The 20,223-nt window shown below is 40.0% G+C and overlaps 1 protein-coding gene across 1 annotated transcript in view; it reads left to right on the top strand.

Moving 5' to 3' along the window:
- The window catches only part of LOC117389286 (transmembrane protein 50B), a 48,239-nt gene that overhangs the window by 8,002 nt on the left and 20,014 nt on the right, over positions 1-20,223 (top strand). The window lies entirely within an intron of this gene.

Raw genomic sequence — 20,223 nt, 5'->3', positions numbered from 1 at the left:
TGCGATAAACAATAACCATAATCTCTTTCAATTAAATTAATGTCCCAAATGGAAATTGGTTTGCAGCGAGAAAGCAGTTAACTCCCAGAAAAAAACTTTTTAGTAGAATTAAACGATAATTAACCTAGTGTGCAATAAAAGGTTATGAGTTACATTTTAAACAAAATGTTGAGCGTGGTCATGGTGATTTTTCAACAAAATGTAAATTTTGGGAAAAATTTAAAAAATTTAATCTTTCACAAACATTGTTGAATTAGACTCAATGAAATGCGCATGTCCATTTCTGATCTATATGTAATGAGATGGAAATTAGGGCTCTAGCTTTTAAGATGGCTCTATAGCGCCCCCTTCATATCCGCCATCCATCCAGCCATTTTCTTCCACCTCATCCAGGAACGGGTCATGGAGGCAGCAGTCTGAGCAGGGAGACCCAAACTTCCCTTTCCACACACCTCATCCATCTCCCGAGGTGTTCCCAGGCCAGCCTAGAGATATAGTCCCTCCAGCCTGTCTTGGGTCTTCCCTGAGGCCTCCTCCCTAGGGAGGCGTCCAGGAGGCATCCTGAATAGATGCCATCATAACTGGCTCCTCCTGACATGGAGGAGCAGCGGCTCCACTCCGAGCTCCTTCCATGTGACCGAGCTCCTCACCCTAGCTCTAAAGCAGTGCCCAGTCACCCTATGCAGGAAGCTTATTTTGACCACTTGTATCCACGATCTTGTCCTTTTGGTCATTACCCAAAGCTCATAAAATAGACTGACCAGTAAATCGAGAGCTTTGCCTCTTGACTCAGCTACTTCTTTACCTCTACCCTTCAAATACATATATATATTTTTTATAATATATAATATTATATTTCTATAATTTATAATATAAAATATTATTTCCTAAAAGCCAGTCTATTTGTCGTGGACTGGGCTCTTCATATTCCAAGTTTTTTTGTTTAGTGTAAAAAAAAATAATAATAAAGTGGCTATTCATCATCATCAAGTAAGGTCGTTTCACACAGACCATGAGCCATGCCATGTGAGTCTGTCAGCTGATCGCAGAACTTATTTCTATGTCAACAGGCTTCAAGCAGACAGAATACACACGCAGGCGTCTCTTACACACGATGGTCTTTTCTTTTACCTGTGGCTGAATATGCTGTGAGGACTCTACATGCTGAAGGCACAGGAGAAAAAGCTTTTTGAATGACACACAAATAAACGTAGGCTCAACTGCACATACAGATCCACAGACCTAGGCTTACCTGCACAGACAGATGCAGGTGGAGACTGTTGCTGATATTAAGTTGATCCAAATTTCCTCATCAGACAAAAGTGTCAAACAGCAGCTCTGCAGCGCCCATTCAAAGAAATATACGTGATGTGAGCATATTTGTGGGTACATAAAACTTGGCAGGTACATAAAGCATCCCAAAGTATATTTTGGCCCACCCTAAACCATTCAGGAGGTGAGCCATATTGGGTCAAACTTGAGACATCCACAATCTAGCTCCTGATCGACTCCAAACTGAGGCAGTATCATCTGGACATATCTGGGGTAAAAAGTTGTTAAAAGAATTTATATAAGTCTCAGTCTCATTTTGAAAGCTTAAAAATCCTTGCACCTTTTGCAAAAATTGGCTTGATGTAGTGGGTGTGTGTGTGTGTGTGTGTTAAATTAAACTTTTATCTTTAAAAATGGCTCTCTAGCACCCCCTGCAAAGATAAAATAGGATGGAAAATTAGTTTTTCCATAGGCATGCCATAAAAAAGTAAATAGGAAGGTAAATTTTTTGTTTGTCGTAATACAGTGAACTTTGTTGCACACATCTGATCCTTACAAAAAAGTCTATGTTGACCACATCTTTATTCCTGACGTGAAGGCAGGCATTTTTAATCAAATTATGCACATGTCCAAAATCTAACTGCCAAACTTTAACAAACTTTTCCTAAGGTTTTGATCCAATGTACTCCAGACTGAGGTAGCAAAACCTATATGATGAATGCTTAATGAAGCCGCCATGTTGAAAGCATACAAATCCTGGTAAATTTTGCAAAGATTTTTGCATCTGGATGGATCCAATGTAGTGTGTGTATATTGTGATGATCATGACTTGATATGTGAATTAAACTTCTATCTTTAAAAATGGCTCTCCAGGGCCACCTATGGATGGAAAAAATGCATCACTGCTTGAAGCTCAAACGATATTTAAAATTTTACTAAAAAACATTTTCTTCTGCCATACACTTTGAAAAACAGCATTATGAATAAGATTTGTTTGTGTTTTAATTGAATGGTAAGGTGTACTGTGCACACTGAACCAGGATATGTGTGGGTGTGAATGGAAATGAGGTGGCAGTAGCTCAGTTTTTGTCCTCTGATCTGAAGGTCAGCATAAACTTAAAAATGTGTTCTTGAGCAAGACACAAGAATGGATAACTGGTTGAATGGTTCCTTCAACCAGTCACCCGCTGCTCCTTCTGATATGTTTTAGTTTGCCCTCCCCCTCGCCTCTTGGTCCTCTGTGTCCATTTCCTGCGCAACTAAGAGAGGCCAGAGCCATTTCAATCGGAGTGTCCTAATAATGTTACTCTTCCAACAGGTGTCTTCTGTACTTGGCTGTGACTGTTACCATGGAGACTGTGGTGTCCCTGTGCACAGCAGCTGGAGCAGTGTGTGTGTGCGTGTATGTGTGTGAGAAAGAGAGAGAGAGAGAGAGAGAGAGAGAGAGAGAGAGAGAGAGAGAGAAAGGTCATGGTAACTATCGGATCAATATCTGCTCCCCTGACGTTTGGTAAAGGGGACCATGAATATCTTTCTTCAACAATATATCATGCATTTGAAGTATGATATATTGTTGAAGAAAATCTAGACAATAAACAATAATATAGAAAGGTTAATGCTAGAATGCCAGGTTGGCAGGGACAGTCTATCATTTTCAAAAAAGTCATGTGACAATGGGAGTGAAGTTGATTTCAAAACATTGTCTAGATGACAAACTTTGAAAACTTTTCTACCATAATCTACCATACACAAATAGTACTTTTAGATACTTAGATAATTATGAGTCATACGAATTATTGAAGTCCTTTTAGGTTTAAACCTGCTGTATTTCAGCATTGAAATTGTAAACCCAAATGAGAGATTTATTTTGCTTTCTTGAAGACAAGGCAAGAGGAGTTTATTTGTATAGCACAATTCGTACATGACATAATTCAAGCCATCTTAACCCTCGTTTGGAGAGACCATTACAGTAGTTTAACTGACAGGAGACAAATGCATGGATAAATTTCTCCCAGTCTCGTTTGACAGTATACCTATGATTTTTGGTTAAAAACCTGCAGATGTTATTGAGTTGATTTGGCTGTTAAAGTTCAAGTCTGAGTCCAGGTTTTTAAAAAATGTTTTCAATATTCCTAAAAACATGAAACATATGCTCTTTAAAATCCTGTGCACCTCTGCTCCTCTCCATAGCAGGCTGATGCTCCTCTACACACACAGGTCAGATTCTTTCATGACCGTACAATAACCCAGTGACTCAGTCTTAATTAGAGTTAACGTGACATGTGTGCGCTGTTGCCTGGAGACGCAGCAGTAGATCCTGTCATCACTGCGCTGTGTATCATTACTGCCCTGGCATTAGTGCTGCATTATTTTAGTAATGCTACTCCAGCACACGTCTATCAATTGATACCTCGGCAGAGACTGGAAATATTAATTATTTTCTTTAAACATAAATAGCATATGTAAAACAACTATCCAAGTGTGTTTTGTTACTTATTTATCATGTAAAGTAATTACAGAACAACTTGTTTTGGGCCAATATTGGTAACTAAATCATATTATTACACCAATAGACCAAAATGGGATATCGGCTAAACTGATATCTTGGAGCTGATATCCGATCCATCATAATTCAGCTCTGACCAAAATTTGTATGAGTCGACAAATTTTATTTAGATTAGAAGGATTTATATGAAAGAACAGCAGAAAGGAGAAGTTGGCGAGTCAGTGAGTTAGCTGGAGATTTGGGTTTTTTTTTTTGGTATTTATATGTGAAAAGGCAGATTAAACTTGCGATGTCTTTTTGATATACATATAATAGTTTTGAGAGCTTTTGCCACACCCCTTTTTGGTCGGCTAATTGGTTTGCAGGACATGTCTTCAGTCAACCCAGAATGTATTTAGTCGAAGTATTACACAAATCGTTGGATTTCCGATAACATCACAATATTCTATAGGCCAAGTAAATGATAGCAAGTCACCCTACCTTCAATTCACAGCAGGGATCCTTCAAGGGTCAATTAGGCCCATTACTATTTTCAGTTTATATCAATCTGCCTGGTGTTTATGAAAATGTGGACATGATTATGGATTCTATACAGTTCTATACAGTCATTTTTACACAATCCAAAAGTGCCCATGGGGCTTAGATGATTTACAAAAATTGCTGAGTGATTCATGGCTTTGCTTTAATGTAAAAGAAAAAAACAAAAAGGGGGTATGTGCTTTAGTAAATCAGCCATGGTCCCAGAAAAAGTCTACCTGGACTATTGCAATATTCATTTTATCTACTCAAGCACTTTTTAAAAAATGTTATATGAATCAGTGCAATATGAACAGAGGTGGGAGGTGCATTTACTCAGTTACATTTACGTGAGTAGCTTTTTAAAGAAACTGTACTTTTCTAGCAGCATACTTTTACTCCTACTTGACTAATATTTTTATTGAAGTAACAGTAGATTTATTTGAGTAAAGGTTTGGGTTACTCTTTCCACTGTTAGTACGTTTACAAGTGACACAAGCTTTATGTTGACAATATGAAATGATTTGAACATTTGTGTTTCTTGCACTGCTCCTTCAGATATGATTTAGTTTGTCTCATTTTTGTGACTGTACTTTGAAAATACCAGATATTGTGCATTATTTAATGTTTTGTCCTTGAAATTACATTTACTTCAAATAATAAATCATTCCGTTACTTTTTAAGTTACTCTTACTTGTATAACTGGACCACTGCTTTGTACTTCTACTTAATAAATATGATTTTGAAGTAATGTTAGTCTTACTTGAGTACAGTCTTTGGCTACTCTCGCCATCTCTGAATCACTGCAGTATAGGTGTATGTGCAATAGAACTGTGGTACGAGGGTCCATTTTATCATAATTTTTGCTACTTTTGGCTTAGTCCTTGTTTAGTCCCGTTAAAATTTGGCTCCTTTCTTAGATGGTAATTGATATGAAATATTTGATATGGTTTTAACACATTTCTGATGGCAAAATCTATACTTTTTTGATTCTCACTCCTCTCCTCCCAGTAATTTCAGAGCTGTCACACCTGCCCCTGACCTCCATGTAACCCCTCGGAGCCTGGAAGAGGAGGCTAACAACGTATTCATGAGAAGCTCAAAGAACCAAGCATGTCTGGAACAAAGATACACTTACACAGTTACCATGACAACATGCTCATTCCACTCGGCAACCCATCACCACCTCCAAATGTGTTTTATCCAGAGCCCAATGAGGGTGGAGTAAGGTACTCTATTCTAATGGTCCCAGGGGTGGAGGGAAATGTTAGCTATTAGCAGGGAGTGTTATGAAGGACTGGGGGCTGTAGGAGTTGACATATATAAGGTACTCCTGTTGGTGGTGAGGGAGTGGTGTGAGATGGATAAGTAGCTAGCACTCTCACCTTACAGCAAGAAGGTTCCGGCTTCGACTTGCAGCCCCATCAACTCAAAACATGCACGAAGGTCACCTAGGTTAGTCCTGACTAAGACTAGCTCAAGATCTGGAGATGGGAGTCTGGAGGCCCACTGCTCCTGACAGATTTCCTCAGGGGCCCTGAAGGGTGGGTCAAATGCAGTGGACAGATTTTTCTATGGGGAAAATTTTATGCTAACCTTATATGAGTTTTTTTGAGGTACTCATGTTAGTGGTAGTGACATTATGGTGGAGAGAGAGAGATAGAGATATATAGAGAGTGATATACTGAACTTTACAGAACTTAATATTTTTTCTCATTGATAGGAAATCACACTAAACTAAATTAATTAACCTAAAACAGGAGTTTTAGGTTGATTAGTATTACTAAAATTATTTCTGTTTACTAAATGCCAGAATAATGAGAGAAGAATTTTTTAAACAATTTTTCAACACTTTCTTCAAAGTCAGAAGTTTGCATGCATTTTATTAGTATTTGGTACCATTGCCTTTAAGCTGCATGACTTGGGTCAATTGTTTTGGATATCCTTCCACAAGCTTCTCACAATAGTTGTGTCACGATGCCTGTTTTGCCTGTCCTCCTGCGTCCTCTCCCCCTCCCCTACCTGTCTGCCTGGAGCTGGGAGGAGTCCCTGACTCCTCCTGCACACACCTGGAGCGCATCACCGCAATCACCGTCACCTGCTGCCGAGTATTTGAGGGCTCGGCAGAATACACTTGGAGCCAGATCGTCCGCGTGTAAACGTGAATGCTCCAGTTTAAGTCTTTGTATTTTGTTACCTGCTTGCTTGCCTCTGACCGGATTTTTGCCACTCCTCAGATGCCTGTTCTCCCGCTCGTTCCTGCTCCTGCCTCTGCGCGCCAGCTCCGGTAAAATTCACCCTTTGTCTTCGCCTCCTGTCCCGTCTGGGTTCCCGTCTGGGTTCCCGGCTCGTCTCCCATCCTCCGCCTTGGATCTCACCTGTTGGATTATTCCTGCTCGGTCTCTCCTGGTCCTGTTCCTGGTCCCGTCTTGTCCCGGTTCTGGCTATCTCCGCTCCGGTTCTGGTCTGTCCTACCTTGTCCCGTCCTGCGCCCGCCCGCTCTGCCTCCTGCACCTTGCCCCCAGTTGTGACTATTACTATTGACTTTGAATCCCGCACCTTGTAAATAAAACACTGTAAATCTGTCCCGAGATCTGCATCCTTTGGTCCGCACCTACACCCACCGTTACGACAAGTTGACAGGATTGGTGTTATGCTGCTGGGGGTGTCTTGTTTGCTCAAGCCTTCTCAGGTCTGCCCATACATTTTCAATAGGATTGAGATCAGGACTTTGTGATGGCCACTCAAAAACATTGACTTTGTTATTCTTAAGCCATTTTATAACCAGTGTGGCAGTATGCTTTGGGTCATTGTCCATTTGGAAGACTCATTTGCGCCCAAGATTTAACTTCCTGGCTGATGCCTTGAGATGTTGCTTCAGTATTTCCATATATCTTTCCTCATGATGCCATCCATTTTATGAAGTACACCAGTCCCTCCTGCATCACAACAACCCCACAACATGATGCTGCTACCTCTGTATTTCAGTTGAGATGATGGCTTGCAAGTGTCCCCTTTTTCCTCCAAACGTAATGATGCTCATTATGGCCAAACCGTATCATTTATCAAATTTCTGTCATAACATAAACAACAAACTCTACAATTATGTATTTAAATCAAATGATTTTACCCCACCTAAATTATTGCATGACAAGTTGGACTCTTAAATTAGCTAAAACTATTTATTTGAAAAAGCATTCATTATCATTACATTGAGAACATAATCAAATATACAAATGTTTTTACAGTTTCACTCAACCTTTAAAGAAGTTTGTGAAAAGAAACTCAAACTGGACAACAAGAGCATGTTCTAGAGGTGATGTTTTTTTCCGTTTAGGAAAAGTGCTTTTGGACAACTCTTTTACTTATCAAGTCGGTCAGAGGTGGAACACACAGAGGTCTCAACACTGCCAGCATTTTCGAAAGCTTTAAAACTGGTTGTTTGAGTGTCACATAGGTCAACATGTATTTGATTTTTATCTCGAGGGGTTGTTACTTTAACTTTTAATTTCTAACTTCAAATGAGCTGTTTTATAATTGTATACATAGTGTGTGCAATGTGCGTGTGCTATATATGTATATATATATATACATACATATATATAGGTGACGCCAGTCTGGGAGACATGGCTGACCTTGTTCTTTCACTCATGAGGGGCTTCTGAGTCTGACCCATCCTCCTGGACCTGTCAGACTCAGAAGCCCTACCAGGGGCACAAAGCCCCGGACAACATAGCTCCCAGGATTATTTGGGTGCCCTGGATAAGCGGAAGAAAATGGATGGATGAAATATGTGTAGCTACAGCACACAGAACAGATAATACACACGTTTAAAGAGTTCAATGGAATAGAGATGAATCACGCCCATGCTCGCTTCCTGTTTGGAACATGGTGGCTATGTCCATATACAGTATATGTGGGGACTACAGTGCAGTGCCTGGGGAACCATTTTTAGATTCTGTGCTAGGCTTATTTAGGAATACCCAACTAGAGGATTTCTGTTTGAATGAATGGCATAAATAGAGTGATCCTCCAGCATGGAGAGAGCGATCCTGATGCTGGTCTTTGTCCTGTGAGGAGCTAAAGTGGACTGAAAGAGTACTTAAACTATAGCTGGATGTAAACCATATAATGAGCTGCTGTAATCATGTGCTTCGAAAGAGCATTGTTCAAAGATGGCAAATTGTGTGCTACGCTGTGAGGAGCCAGAGACAGGCCTTATCACAAATCAGACACATTCACAATCATAAAGCCTTATATTACATTGCATTACATTACATGATTCAAATTTCCTTTTAAGTATTCTTTTCTCTGTTTCTTTCATTATGTCATTGATGCATGTGCAGCCTGCTCTTTGTGTGTGAATGGGATAGGCTCCTTGTACCTCTCTAGCCAATAACACACTTTCACACACTGATGTGGTCCACTGCTCAGAGATGTTAGATTAAAATCACAATATAAGCCCAGCAGCAAGTGCCAAACCCTGTGGTGTTTTGTGCCCTCTGGAAATGACACACAATCCCAATAGAAATCCAGATTTTTCTGACAAACTGGGAACATTTGACTTTGTGTTTTGTTAATGATGTTTTGGTTTTCTTTTTCCTCACATAAGTGCTGGTGATCTAGATATTTTGTTGATTTAGTCTAACAAAAAGTTTGTTAATCCTGAGAGAAGTGAACTCCCTTTTTCACCAAACAGCCGATGCCAGTTCTGGGCTGATTCCAATTTCAGAACTAATTGTGCCTTTTTCCTCTTAGAAAATACTGCTCCTGGTGCCAAGAAAGCTGGGCCAGAAATGAAAACCAGTTCCGGTAGAACAGTAAAGATCAAGTTAACATATTATATATAGTTATATATAGTGTCCAAGCTGACACATCCAGTGTGGCGTTGACATGATCCCCTTCTTCTTGAGATGTGCATCCCCTCACTGTTGCAAATGCTCAAAGCACGAAGTGAAGAAAACTCTCTCGGTTAAGTGTTGTTTCTGATACAAGAATAATAAAATGATTCACATTTGTATGTCTTAGCATTGATATTTTTAGTAGAGGTATGCTACATTTTATAAGCCTAGTCCAAAATATTAGCTATTAATTTAGTAACATGCTGATATGACGTTATTATAACAAATCAACAGCAACACTACCTTCCACGTGGCTACCTTCAATGGCTGTCTATTTTACATTAGGCTATGTGAATTAAAATAGGTCTATGATTAATAAAGGGGTGCACAGCTTGACAGAAGACTGGCCGTGAACCAGCCCAGAACCAACACCTCAGTGGAAAAGGAGTACTAGAGATTATGAGAGTGGTTGTGTGTCAGTTAAAACAAGTTGCCTGTAGTATGTGTTCAGGAGTGTGAATGTTGCCTCTACCAATACCTGGACAGAACAGGTAGCTCATTCTGAAGTATGTGCTCTGTTTTTTCTAGTGCTTTAAATACAATACAGTGTCTAATGGTAGAATGTAAAATGTACACCAGTTTCTTGGGTTTTAGATGATCCTCTATTTGTGACACTTGGTGACAGTTGTATTGCTATTTTTATGCATGTTACAGTTATGTATAGACACAGTTTGGATTCTTGTCATATGTGCATTGTCAGCATTGACAATGTTGTATCTGTGCACTGGATTTTCAAGGGCCCTCGGTAGACTCCATAATCTTGTGTCTGTTGTAATGTTTATATCCATGTTCGTGTATTTTTTACATGTGGATGGGATCAATAACTTAAAGCCTGAGTCAGTCACCACAGTATCTGTAAACCTAACCTGGTCCAGGGCAGATTTTATAATCTACATTAGATGATCATATTCAGTTACACAGTTGTAGTTTTCCCAAAGATGTTTTACTCTTTTTTTTCTTGAATCACAATTTTGTACTTCTTGAATAGCAAAATAAAAGAAAATTTTGTCAACTTGACAAAAGTTTTAGAGTGAAGATTTTTCGCTGCTCATCCAGCAGCTTCTTCATTTCTGGTCAGGTTTCTGATGGGACACTGCCTTATATCTGTTTGAAAGGAGGCGCTAACTACACTGAGATAACTAACATACCTAATTATTTGCTGTCTGTTATTACAGACTCTAAGTCTATTGAACTACACTAAAGCCTCTTGGGGCTGCTTTGGAGTGGGTCTGTTTGGTACAGTTCCTTTCATTTGAGTTAGTTGAGCTTCCATACTCTGGGCATGGCTCCGGGTCCAGAGGCTGGGCCCTGCTACATGAGCAACTGACGTGTCCCATACATAGCTCATGTTTTCTTAATAAATAAAATCAAAATCTTACCTAAATAATACTTTAAAGCATAAGACCAATCTTAGCAAATCACAAAAAGACATTTAGTAATTTCAAGTTTGTGTGGCTGTTTGAAGCATGTTGTCATATAAATTGCCATAACTGGAAATACGCCAGTCAGCGTTTGGTGAGAAATAATCTTTTTTTTATGCTCATATCTGCTTTTTGCCATCTTGAGTCTGTGTTGCCTCTTGTCCAATTGTCTCATTTCTTGTGTAGCCACACTTTAACTTTGCACAATGCTGGCCCCCTGTGGGAGCTAGTACCCTCACTTAAACGGAGCTGTATGGTTCACTCTAGACTCTTGCCAATCTGCGCCAAAGTGAGCCAGTGGAAACGAGGCTTATGTGAGCACCGTCCCTGAGTCATATTTTTGCATAATCGTTCAGGTCCTAATGGGTGATCTCACACCTATTAGCATACTGGATATCCCTGTTGTTTTGTATAGTTGAAATTTGGTTTTGAGGATGGTACTTGAAGTAATGGTACTACCACCTCTGACAGCAACATACACACACAAAACTCAGCATACATTTATTTATTTTTTTAATTAGCTAATCCCTCTGTTGTCCCTGTGTGCTGTTGCAGGTGCAGCAGGCGTGGACCAAGACCGCGCCCTCCTCTCTGGTGGGCTACAGTCAGTCCTGGAGAGCTCCGTGTCCCCCGCATTTGGAGCAACCATCATCATCATTGTCACTGTGGTGGTCTCAGGCAGTGCGTATCTCTGCTTCCTCCGTTACATCTGCTCTGGCTGCTGCAAACCCACCCAGGTCGCCCCCATGGTCCACCCCGATGGGAGCAAGGCGGAGGAGCAGGTGTAGACACACTCATATGGTTCACCCCAACGGGAGCAGGTGTAGATATACCCCCCAGGACATGCTCCCATGGTCCACACCGATTGGAGCAAGACAGAGGCCGTGTTCCAATTCTACAGCTACACACTTTGTCGTGTGCACTGAAGGGCACTTAAGTCACTTAAGCGACAAAGCCCAACATTTCCATGGAGATTGACCGTGAACGAAGTGTGCATCCAAGCACACTTCGCGCACTGCTATATCCCATCATGCACCACGCATGACTTTTTCTACAGGAGAAACAAGGTATATTTTCTTAAAGTTATGTAATACTAGCCACAATTGAGAAAAAAAATCACCTAGAACGTTATATTTGTCTATTGATATTCAAAGGGAAAGATTAATTCCTTACTTCATTCAATCAAACTGTAATTATTTCAGTGGCCATTTTACACCTTTAGGTCATTAGTGAACAGCCATATAGCTTAGCAGCTGTACAGCTCATTAGTCAGCAGCCATCACAGTTGCGAGGTGACGTAACATAAGCTATGCAATGTAAGCGCACAGACAGTGGTTGAAGTATGCTCCGTGGCGTAGGCCTGTCCCATTTCGGCACAACCTTTGTGGCCGACTGCGACGAAACAGAGGAATACCCTTTGTCAGCCAGCTACGGTACTTAAAAGCGTGCAACCATCGAATTGGGACCCAGCCAGAAAAGCAGACCTAGACATGCCCCCCTAAGACACACCCTCATGGTGCACAGTGACAGGAGCAAGACGGAGTAGCAAGTGTAGACACACACCCAGGATACGATCCACCACCATAGTCCACACAGATAGGAGCAAGATGGTTAAGCAGGTGTAGACGCACCTCCCCAGGACACACCCCAAGGTTCACACCAACGGAAGCAAGATGGAGGAGCAGGTCAAGACACACCCCCATGCTCCATCCTGACATGAGCAACGTGGAGGAGCAGGTGTAGACACACCCCCAGGATATGCCTTCCCCCAGAACACACCCCCATGGCCCACCCCAATGGGAGCAAAGATGAAGGAGCAGCTGTAGAGACGCCTTCAGGACACCTCCCAGGACACAGAGATGGGAGCACGAGGAACGTTGAAAGTTGTGAAAGGTGAAACTCATTGCAGTGAATAATTAGGATGCTTGCAATATGGGAAATGAGAAGTTGAGGAATAACTTTGGAGTCTTTAAAATAAACTAGTTATGTTTTTCATATTTTTTAAGACAGTAAAAATCAGGTACAGTGCCTTCAACCGTGACATTTACAGACACCAAATTTGCCATTATTTTTTGTAATTAAGAGTAAATTAGCATTATTATTATTATTAATATGTATATTTGATACGTTTACCTCATATTTGGCGACGCAGATAGGTTAATAAAAGTCTATGAAATTTTAAATCAAAATTTTACATGCAGTTCTCTAAAACCTCCACAGTTGCACTTAAAACCACAGTCCACACCAACAAAATGGAGTATGCACTCCTTTGTATAGTTTTCAGACCATCAGATCAGTCCAGCACTTGGGGTTATTCCGCATTATGAGGCAGGTCACTTACATTACAGTAGTCACAATAGAGGGGACAGAACACTCTCTGCAGATTAAAACTGTCAGACAAATGCCAAAAAAAACAGACCATGTGGACTGAATGGTTTGAACAGTAGCTCGAACATTATTATTTGGGTAGCTGAATGGTCTCCGCCAGTTACACAAAAAACATTTTACAAAGAACAGTGAGGACTGTCGGCTGACGTTGGCATTATGATGGAAGGGAAGTCAACAGAAAAATACTGCTTTGGAACAGCATGTGTTTCTTATAGTATGACAGGTTTTGTTTTTCCCTCACTGACGAAAATAAGTATGGCTCCTAGCAATAGGCACTCACACTCCTGATCAAATCCACTCAAATTTTCATTCATTAAAGAACGTCTATTATGCAAAGTCCACTTTTCAGAGCTCTTAACCGTGTCATAATAGTTTCCCTTCTCATTGACCCACTGAAGTTGTAAACGCCCACTGCTCTGTACTTACTTCCTTCTCCAATTCTATTTTTTTAATTGGTAGTACATGTAGTATTCGGCAGATTCGCATAGTCATTTTGCTATAAATGAAAAAAATCTGCTGCCTTCTAGTGTGATTAGTATGAGATAGATTATATATATATATATATATATATATATATATATATATATATAAAATCTCCTCAGCCTCTGCAGGTGGTCCATGCTCGGGACCTCTACCAGAGACCTAGGAGCTAGAGGGTTCTTCACAGTATCTTTACTGTTCCTAGTACTGCACTTTTCTGGACTGAGATGTCTGTTGTTTTTCCTGGGATCTGCTGTAGCCACTCCTCCAGTTTGGGGGTCACTGCCCTGAGTGCTTTGATAACCACAGGTACCACTGATACCTTCACCTTCCAGGCCTTCTCCAGCCCTTCTCTGAGCCCCTGGTATTTCTCTAGTTTCTCATGTTCTTTTTTCCAGATGTTCCCATCATTTGGTACTGCGATGTCCACTACAACGGCTTTGTTCTGTTGTTTATCCACCACCACAATATCCTGTTGGTTCGCCATCACCATTCTGTCAGTCTGTATCTGGAAGTCCCACAGGATCTTGGCTCGATCATTCTCCACCAGCTTTGGAGGTGTTTCCCACCTTGATCTTGGGATTTCTGCCCGCCACTTGGTTATGCCGCTCCATGTTTGCTTTCCCTGCCAGCATCTTACACCCTGCAGTTATGTGATGGATTGTCTCTGGGGCCTCTTTGCACAGCCTACACCTTGGGTCTTGTCTGGTGTGGTAGATCTGGGCCTCTATCACTCGGGTGCTCAAGGCCTGCTCCTGTGCAGCCAGGATGGGTGCCTCTGTGCTGTCCTTCAGTCCAGCTTGCTCAAGCCATTGGTAGGATTTCTTGATATCAGCCAGTTCAGTTATGTTCTCGTGGTACATCCCGTGCAGGGGCTTGTCCTTACATGATGGTTCCTCCAGCACCTCTTCCTCAGCGCTCCACTGTCTGAGACATTTGCTGAGCACGTCATCTGTTGGGGCCTTGTCCTTGATGTACTTATGGATCTTGGATGTTTCATCCTGGACTGTGGCTCTCTCACTCACGTTTCCTCAGCCTCCATCCTTACGGCTCGCGTACAGTCTCAGGGTGCTGGATTTGGGATAGAACCCTTCATGCATGGTCAGGAGCTTTCAGGTCTTAACATGTGTGGTCTGTATCTCCTCCTTTGGCCAGCTTATGATTCTTGCTGGGTATCGGATTACTGGCAGGGCATAGCTGTTTATTGCCTGGGTCTTGTTCTTGCCATTGAGCTCACTCCTTAGGACTTGCCTTGGCTGCTTTCCTTGTTTCCTCTTCAAGATTGCCATTTGCTTGTGGGATACCAAGGTACTTGTAGCTATCCTCAATGTCTGCTATTGTCACTTCTGGGAGGGAGACCCCTTCTGTGTGAACTACCTTCCCTCTCTTTGTCACCATCCGGCTATACTTCTCAAGCCCTAATGACATTCAAATGTCTGTGCTGTAGAGCCCGGTTGTGTGGATCAGTGAGTTGATGTCTCGCTCATCTTAGCGTACAGCTTGATGTCATCCATGTAGAGGAGGTGACTGATGATAGCCCCATTCCTGTCGGTATCCATAGCCAGTGTTGCTGATGATTTGGCTGAGGGGATTCAGATCTATGCAGAACAGTAGTGGGGACAGTGCGTCTCCTTGGTATATGCCACATTTGATGGTTATTTGTGCAAGTGGTTTTCCACAACCTCATCGAGTTTGCAATGAAGGCTTTTAGAATCCTGTTGATGTTGTACAGCTCCAGGCTTTTGTGTGTGGCATTAAGTCGTAGGCTTTTTTGTAATCAATCCATATATATATATATATATATATATATATATATATATATATATATATATATATATATATATATATATATATATATATATATATATATATATATATATATATATATATATATATATATAAAATTACCTTTACAGGTAAATATATATCTTATCCTTTTGCTCAGGTCCTCCTGGGCCTGGGAACTTGAGGGTTCTCTTGGTCTTAGTACTGTGCTTTTCTGGACTGAGATGTCTGATGTCTTTCGTGGGATCTGCTGTAGCCACTCCTCCAATCTGGGGGTTACTGCCCCAAGTGCTCTGATGACCATGGGCACCACTGATGCCTTCACCTTCCAGGCCTTCTCTAGCTCTTCTTTGAGCCCCTGGTATTTCTCTAGTTTCTTGTGTTCTTTTTTCCTGATGTTCCCATCCCTTGGTACTGCACCACACAATGTCCGGTTGGTTCGCCATCACCATCCTGTCAGTCTGTATCTGGAAGTCCCACAGGATTTTGTCTTGATCATTCTCAACTACCTTTGGAGGTGTTTCTCACCTTGACTTTAGGGTTTCCAGATAGTACTCTACACAGATGTTTCTGTACACTATTCCTGCCACTTGGTTATGCCATTCCATGTAGAAAAAAAGAAAAGCACTCTGAAAAGTACAATTTCCTTAAAAAGTTACTACTCACCTTTGACAATAGTAATGAGTTAGTCAAATTCTACACCTGGATTAGACCCACAGTAGTACTATTATAGACCTGATTTAGATCTGATGGTACTCAGAAAATCTGTTTTTACATGGTTCTTCGTGTGATAAGTTTGAAAAGCACAGGCATATTGCATTCTTATGTCATGTATCATTGTTCCCTGATTGGTGGCATTTCGATTTAAAAAAGAAAATTGTGAAATTGTGTTTTGTTTATCAGCCACTCTTGTACATTTGGTTCTTTGGTTGTAATGTTGTGTCGTGTCATGCTCTAGTTTAGTGTCCACTTACTGCACAAAGCTCCTCCAATTGGACTTAAACAACCACATTTCAAATAGAGCTGCTAAACTGGGCAGTACCTGGAGGACTAAAGGGGAGTGAGGGGAAAGGGGTCTAGGAGTATAAGAACAGTGTGTTTGGTCACTGACACACTTCAAACTCTGCCCCTGCAGCCAGATGTGTAATCAGAAACATCTAGCTGTATTTAGGACAGTCCTGTGTGATGTCACCGACTACTGAAAATTGCAGAGCCACTGGAGGCAGCACAAGCTTAGATTTAAGTGTTTTTGACTAGAAAATGTACCTAGTTCACACAAAAATTTCCTAAAAGAAGATAATGTTATTAAAACACCATAGCCCTATTTCACAAAGCAGGTTGAGGTTGAACACTGAGTTTAATTCTTGACTCAGTTATCCTACTCAGACAGCAGGACCAACTCAGAGTTTTCTGTTTCAGAAAACAGGTTTGGAGCAGAGTTAGAGCACTCAGAGTCGGAACATTTAGAGTATAGTGACATAAACTGTTCTTACGCTGACATTAAATACATTTATTATGCCTAGGCATATGGCAACAATTAATAGATCTATTTGCTTGATATCAAGCTTATAAACTTGAACCAATTTAAGAAGTTATCATAAGCAGTGAGTTGTACTGTATTAAAAATTTGAAATTGAAATAAAATGTATGAAAGTGGAAAACGTATATAATAACTGTTAAATATGCATCATCTAACTTACTTTTAACTGTCCCTATTCTTCTGTGAATGGGGAAATGAACTGTCCAGTCAGATCTCTCTCTGGTTAAACTGTAGACTGTATATATTATGGATCTATAAAAAGAAATGGACTTGGCTTTGGACCAGGTTAGGTTCACAGAGTGAAACAGCCTAAACCTGCTTCTTGAAACAGGGCCCATATACATAGTTTAGTGGTGAAAAAACTCAGATTTAGTGTTTAGTTCTAGATAAAATCGTATTTCTACCATGGTTGGTAGATTTACAGACATTTGGCTTATTTGTGGTAGACTGAAGCTGCCATCTCTACACAAGCATCAGAAGACTAATTTCCCAGTGCCAGAAGGGACTACGTGGAGTACTGTGTGCAGTACTACATGGGCTGTGGACACTGTTGCAAAGTGTAAAAAGTGTTGACTTGAGGTTTTCTTCAGTGTTTGTAAAGTCTGTGAAATTTGTTGAATATTTCTTTAAATGTTTGAAAATAATAAAATAAATAGCAGTAAAGTGTTCTATAATGCTTCATCTTGTTCTTGTCTCGGAAATTATTATAAACTATTATTTTATTGAGGAAACAGAAAAAGGAAAAAAAGGTTGTAGGGGCAGGCCTTTTGTGCCCAATACATCCTTAATGCCATGTCCAATGAGGCATTAGTAAAACACTCCATTGGCTATGTCATCAAAGTGTGCAAAATACTAAAAGGGAACTGATCTGATTAACTGACTGATTTACTGAAGTAAAAATAAGTTCAAAATGTCTAAGGTATATGTGTCAGCTTGCTTTTATATCACAAAGGATGGATACTATACTATGCCCTAGACTAGAGATTGTATTTGAGGTTCTATTGAGAGATTAACATTTTTGAAAGTATTTGTCCATTAAAATCATCACCAAAAACTCTGGATTTGCCTTCATCAGAAATGCTTAGAGTGTGTAATAATCAACTGTTACAATAACAAATATAGAATTGTCTAAATGTTTAAATGTCTTTAAACAGGCTTTGATGTCTGATGCATTTTTCCTCCGGCTGCTGCTAGCTTTTTTTTTTAAAAGATATTGCAATCACCGCTGAACCTGGGTCTCCAGTGCCTTAACCTGCAAATAGACACATTCAAGCTTTTCCTCATTCTCAGTGAAAGCTCAGAATCTCCAGAATTCACTCACTGAACTGCAGAGGCTGCCATGTAAACAGGCCGATAGATACAGAGTACTACAGTGTACATGGAAATCAATGCACTTAATCCATTAATGCCCACATTTTTCCCATTTTAGTACTTTGGTATGATCAAGTATTATTTTGTATGAAAATTCTCAAAGTACATGAAAAAGTGAGTTTTATTGTGATCGGTGGGTTACTACCTTGATTGTGAATTAAAGGTGCCATAAGAGATTGTTGATCAATTTGATGTTAAATTTTGACTTAGTCACTGAGATAGTAGAAAATTTGATTTTGATGACATTTTAACATTACAAAAGTAATGTTGGATGTTCTAGACTTATCCCATTAGCAGTTAGAGGCCTTTGGATGTTCCTCAGACTTGAACTATAGTAGCTAGAAGGTGTGGATTTTCTGCAGACTTGTCCCTCATGCAGTTGGAGGATCTTTGATGTTCCTCAAACTTGTCCCAATAGTATCTACAGGATCTTGGATGTTCTTCAAACATGTCCCAATAGCAGGTAAAGGTTAGAGGACCTAGGATGTTCCTCAGATTTCTCTCTATTGCTTCCAAAGGTCTTTGGATGTTTTTCAGACTTGTCCCTAATAGCGTCTGGGTGAGCTTAGCTTTTCAATAACTGATGGTGATAGAAAAGGGCTAGTGGTGGACATTATCAATGTCCTCGTCTAATTCCGCCAGGTGAGTATGATGTTTTGAACAGCCTTCTGAATATCTTCTCCTCATAATCTATATTGGGCCAATCAATAACAATGAGGAACCCAAGTTCGAATTATTAGGGACAGTTATTTAGTTCTAGGCTCCACGGGGCCCCCATAAACCTTCATCCAACATATCATGAATTTCCGCAACGGTGCATATAAACTAATTAAAAAGGGTGAAATAGCCATAACCCATTCATTATATGTAAAGAGATATATGTACTCCTATATATACTGCCATATACTACGATATAACGTTCTATCTCACAGGTCACAATTGTGACCACCTACATGTTTTCGATCCTACACTCAAGACCAAAAAAGTGGAATAATTGCAAATGTATTTATCATCACTAGAGACACTACAGATGAAGTCCAACGAAAATCATTGTCTTGGGTTAAATTGAAATATCACCCTTCTGAGAGAATTCTGAGAATCATTTTCTTTTCAAGATGTAACTTTTACAAAACCCTCTATGGTCATGTGAAAATTTACAGTAAACATGTGATATTGTACACATTTCATCCTAATGCTTTCAAAATATTGAAAATACATTGAAAATATACACAGTAACAAATTTAGAGCTTCAAAAGTACAACATTTTTTGTGACTGGTGGGTTGAATTGGGTCAATGATATAATAATTTTATTTGTAAGGGTTCATTTTTCACATAGCCTATTAAACTTACGTAGGTTTTTCTCAAAACTAATTTGATTGCTATATCCAATTCTATTAAATGAGGACAAATGCAGCAAGCTTTTCAGTACACCAGAACCTTTGAAATAAACAACTGTCTCAGTTCGAATAGTGAGGACATTAAATAACCTAAAGCTGGACATGTTCATTAGTATGCTATATTTTTGTTAGCATCATTTCTTTTTTAATTTTGATTAAATTACTTATTGTTTAAATATTACCAGAATAAGAACAGGCCTATTGCTCAAAGAAGCTTATTAACATATATTTACTGTACAACCAATTTTGTAACAGAGAACTGTATTCTGAATAAATGGAATACCCTGTATTTGTTTGATTTTAAAAACTGTACTGCGTACCACTAAATGAAACTGTTCTGGATGGCAGTTGCTCAAAATATAAGTTTGGCTCTTTTATGGCTAAGTGTAACATTTTCCTTTATTTGTTAAAATTGAAATTTACTATTGCTTTTATTATAGTGAGCACCCGCATGAGTTTCATTTTGTTGTGTCACTTGTCCCAAAAGCTGAGAGTGCGCCCTTGTGAACTCTTCGAGCCCATTCTGTGTCTGCACCCACAAATCTGTACTTGGAGTACACAAGTACAGAATCTGCATACTGGGACTAGTGAAACACTCCTGTGAGTGCTAGCACAAGAAAAGAGGGCAGACAGAAGTAATGTAAA

This window comes from Periophthalmus magnuspinnatus, chromosome 21 (assembly GCF_009829125.3).
Source record: "Periophthalmus magnuspinnatus isolate fPerMag1 chromosome 21, fPerMag1.2.pri, whole genome shotgun sequence".
In the NCBI taxonomy this organism is placed as follows: domain Eukaryota; kingdom Metazoa; phylum Chordata; class Actinopteri; order Gobiiformes; family Gobiidae; genus Periophthalmus; species Periophthalmus magnuspinnatus.
The sequence above is the reverse complement of the archived record's forward strand: the minus strand, read 5'-3'. Positions and strand labels throughout refer to the sequence as shown.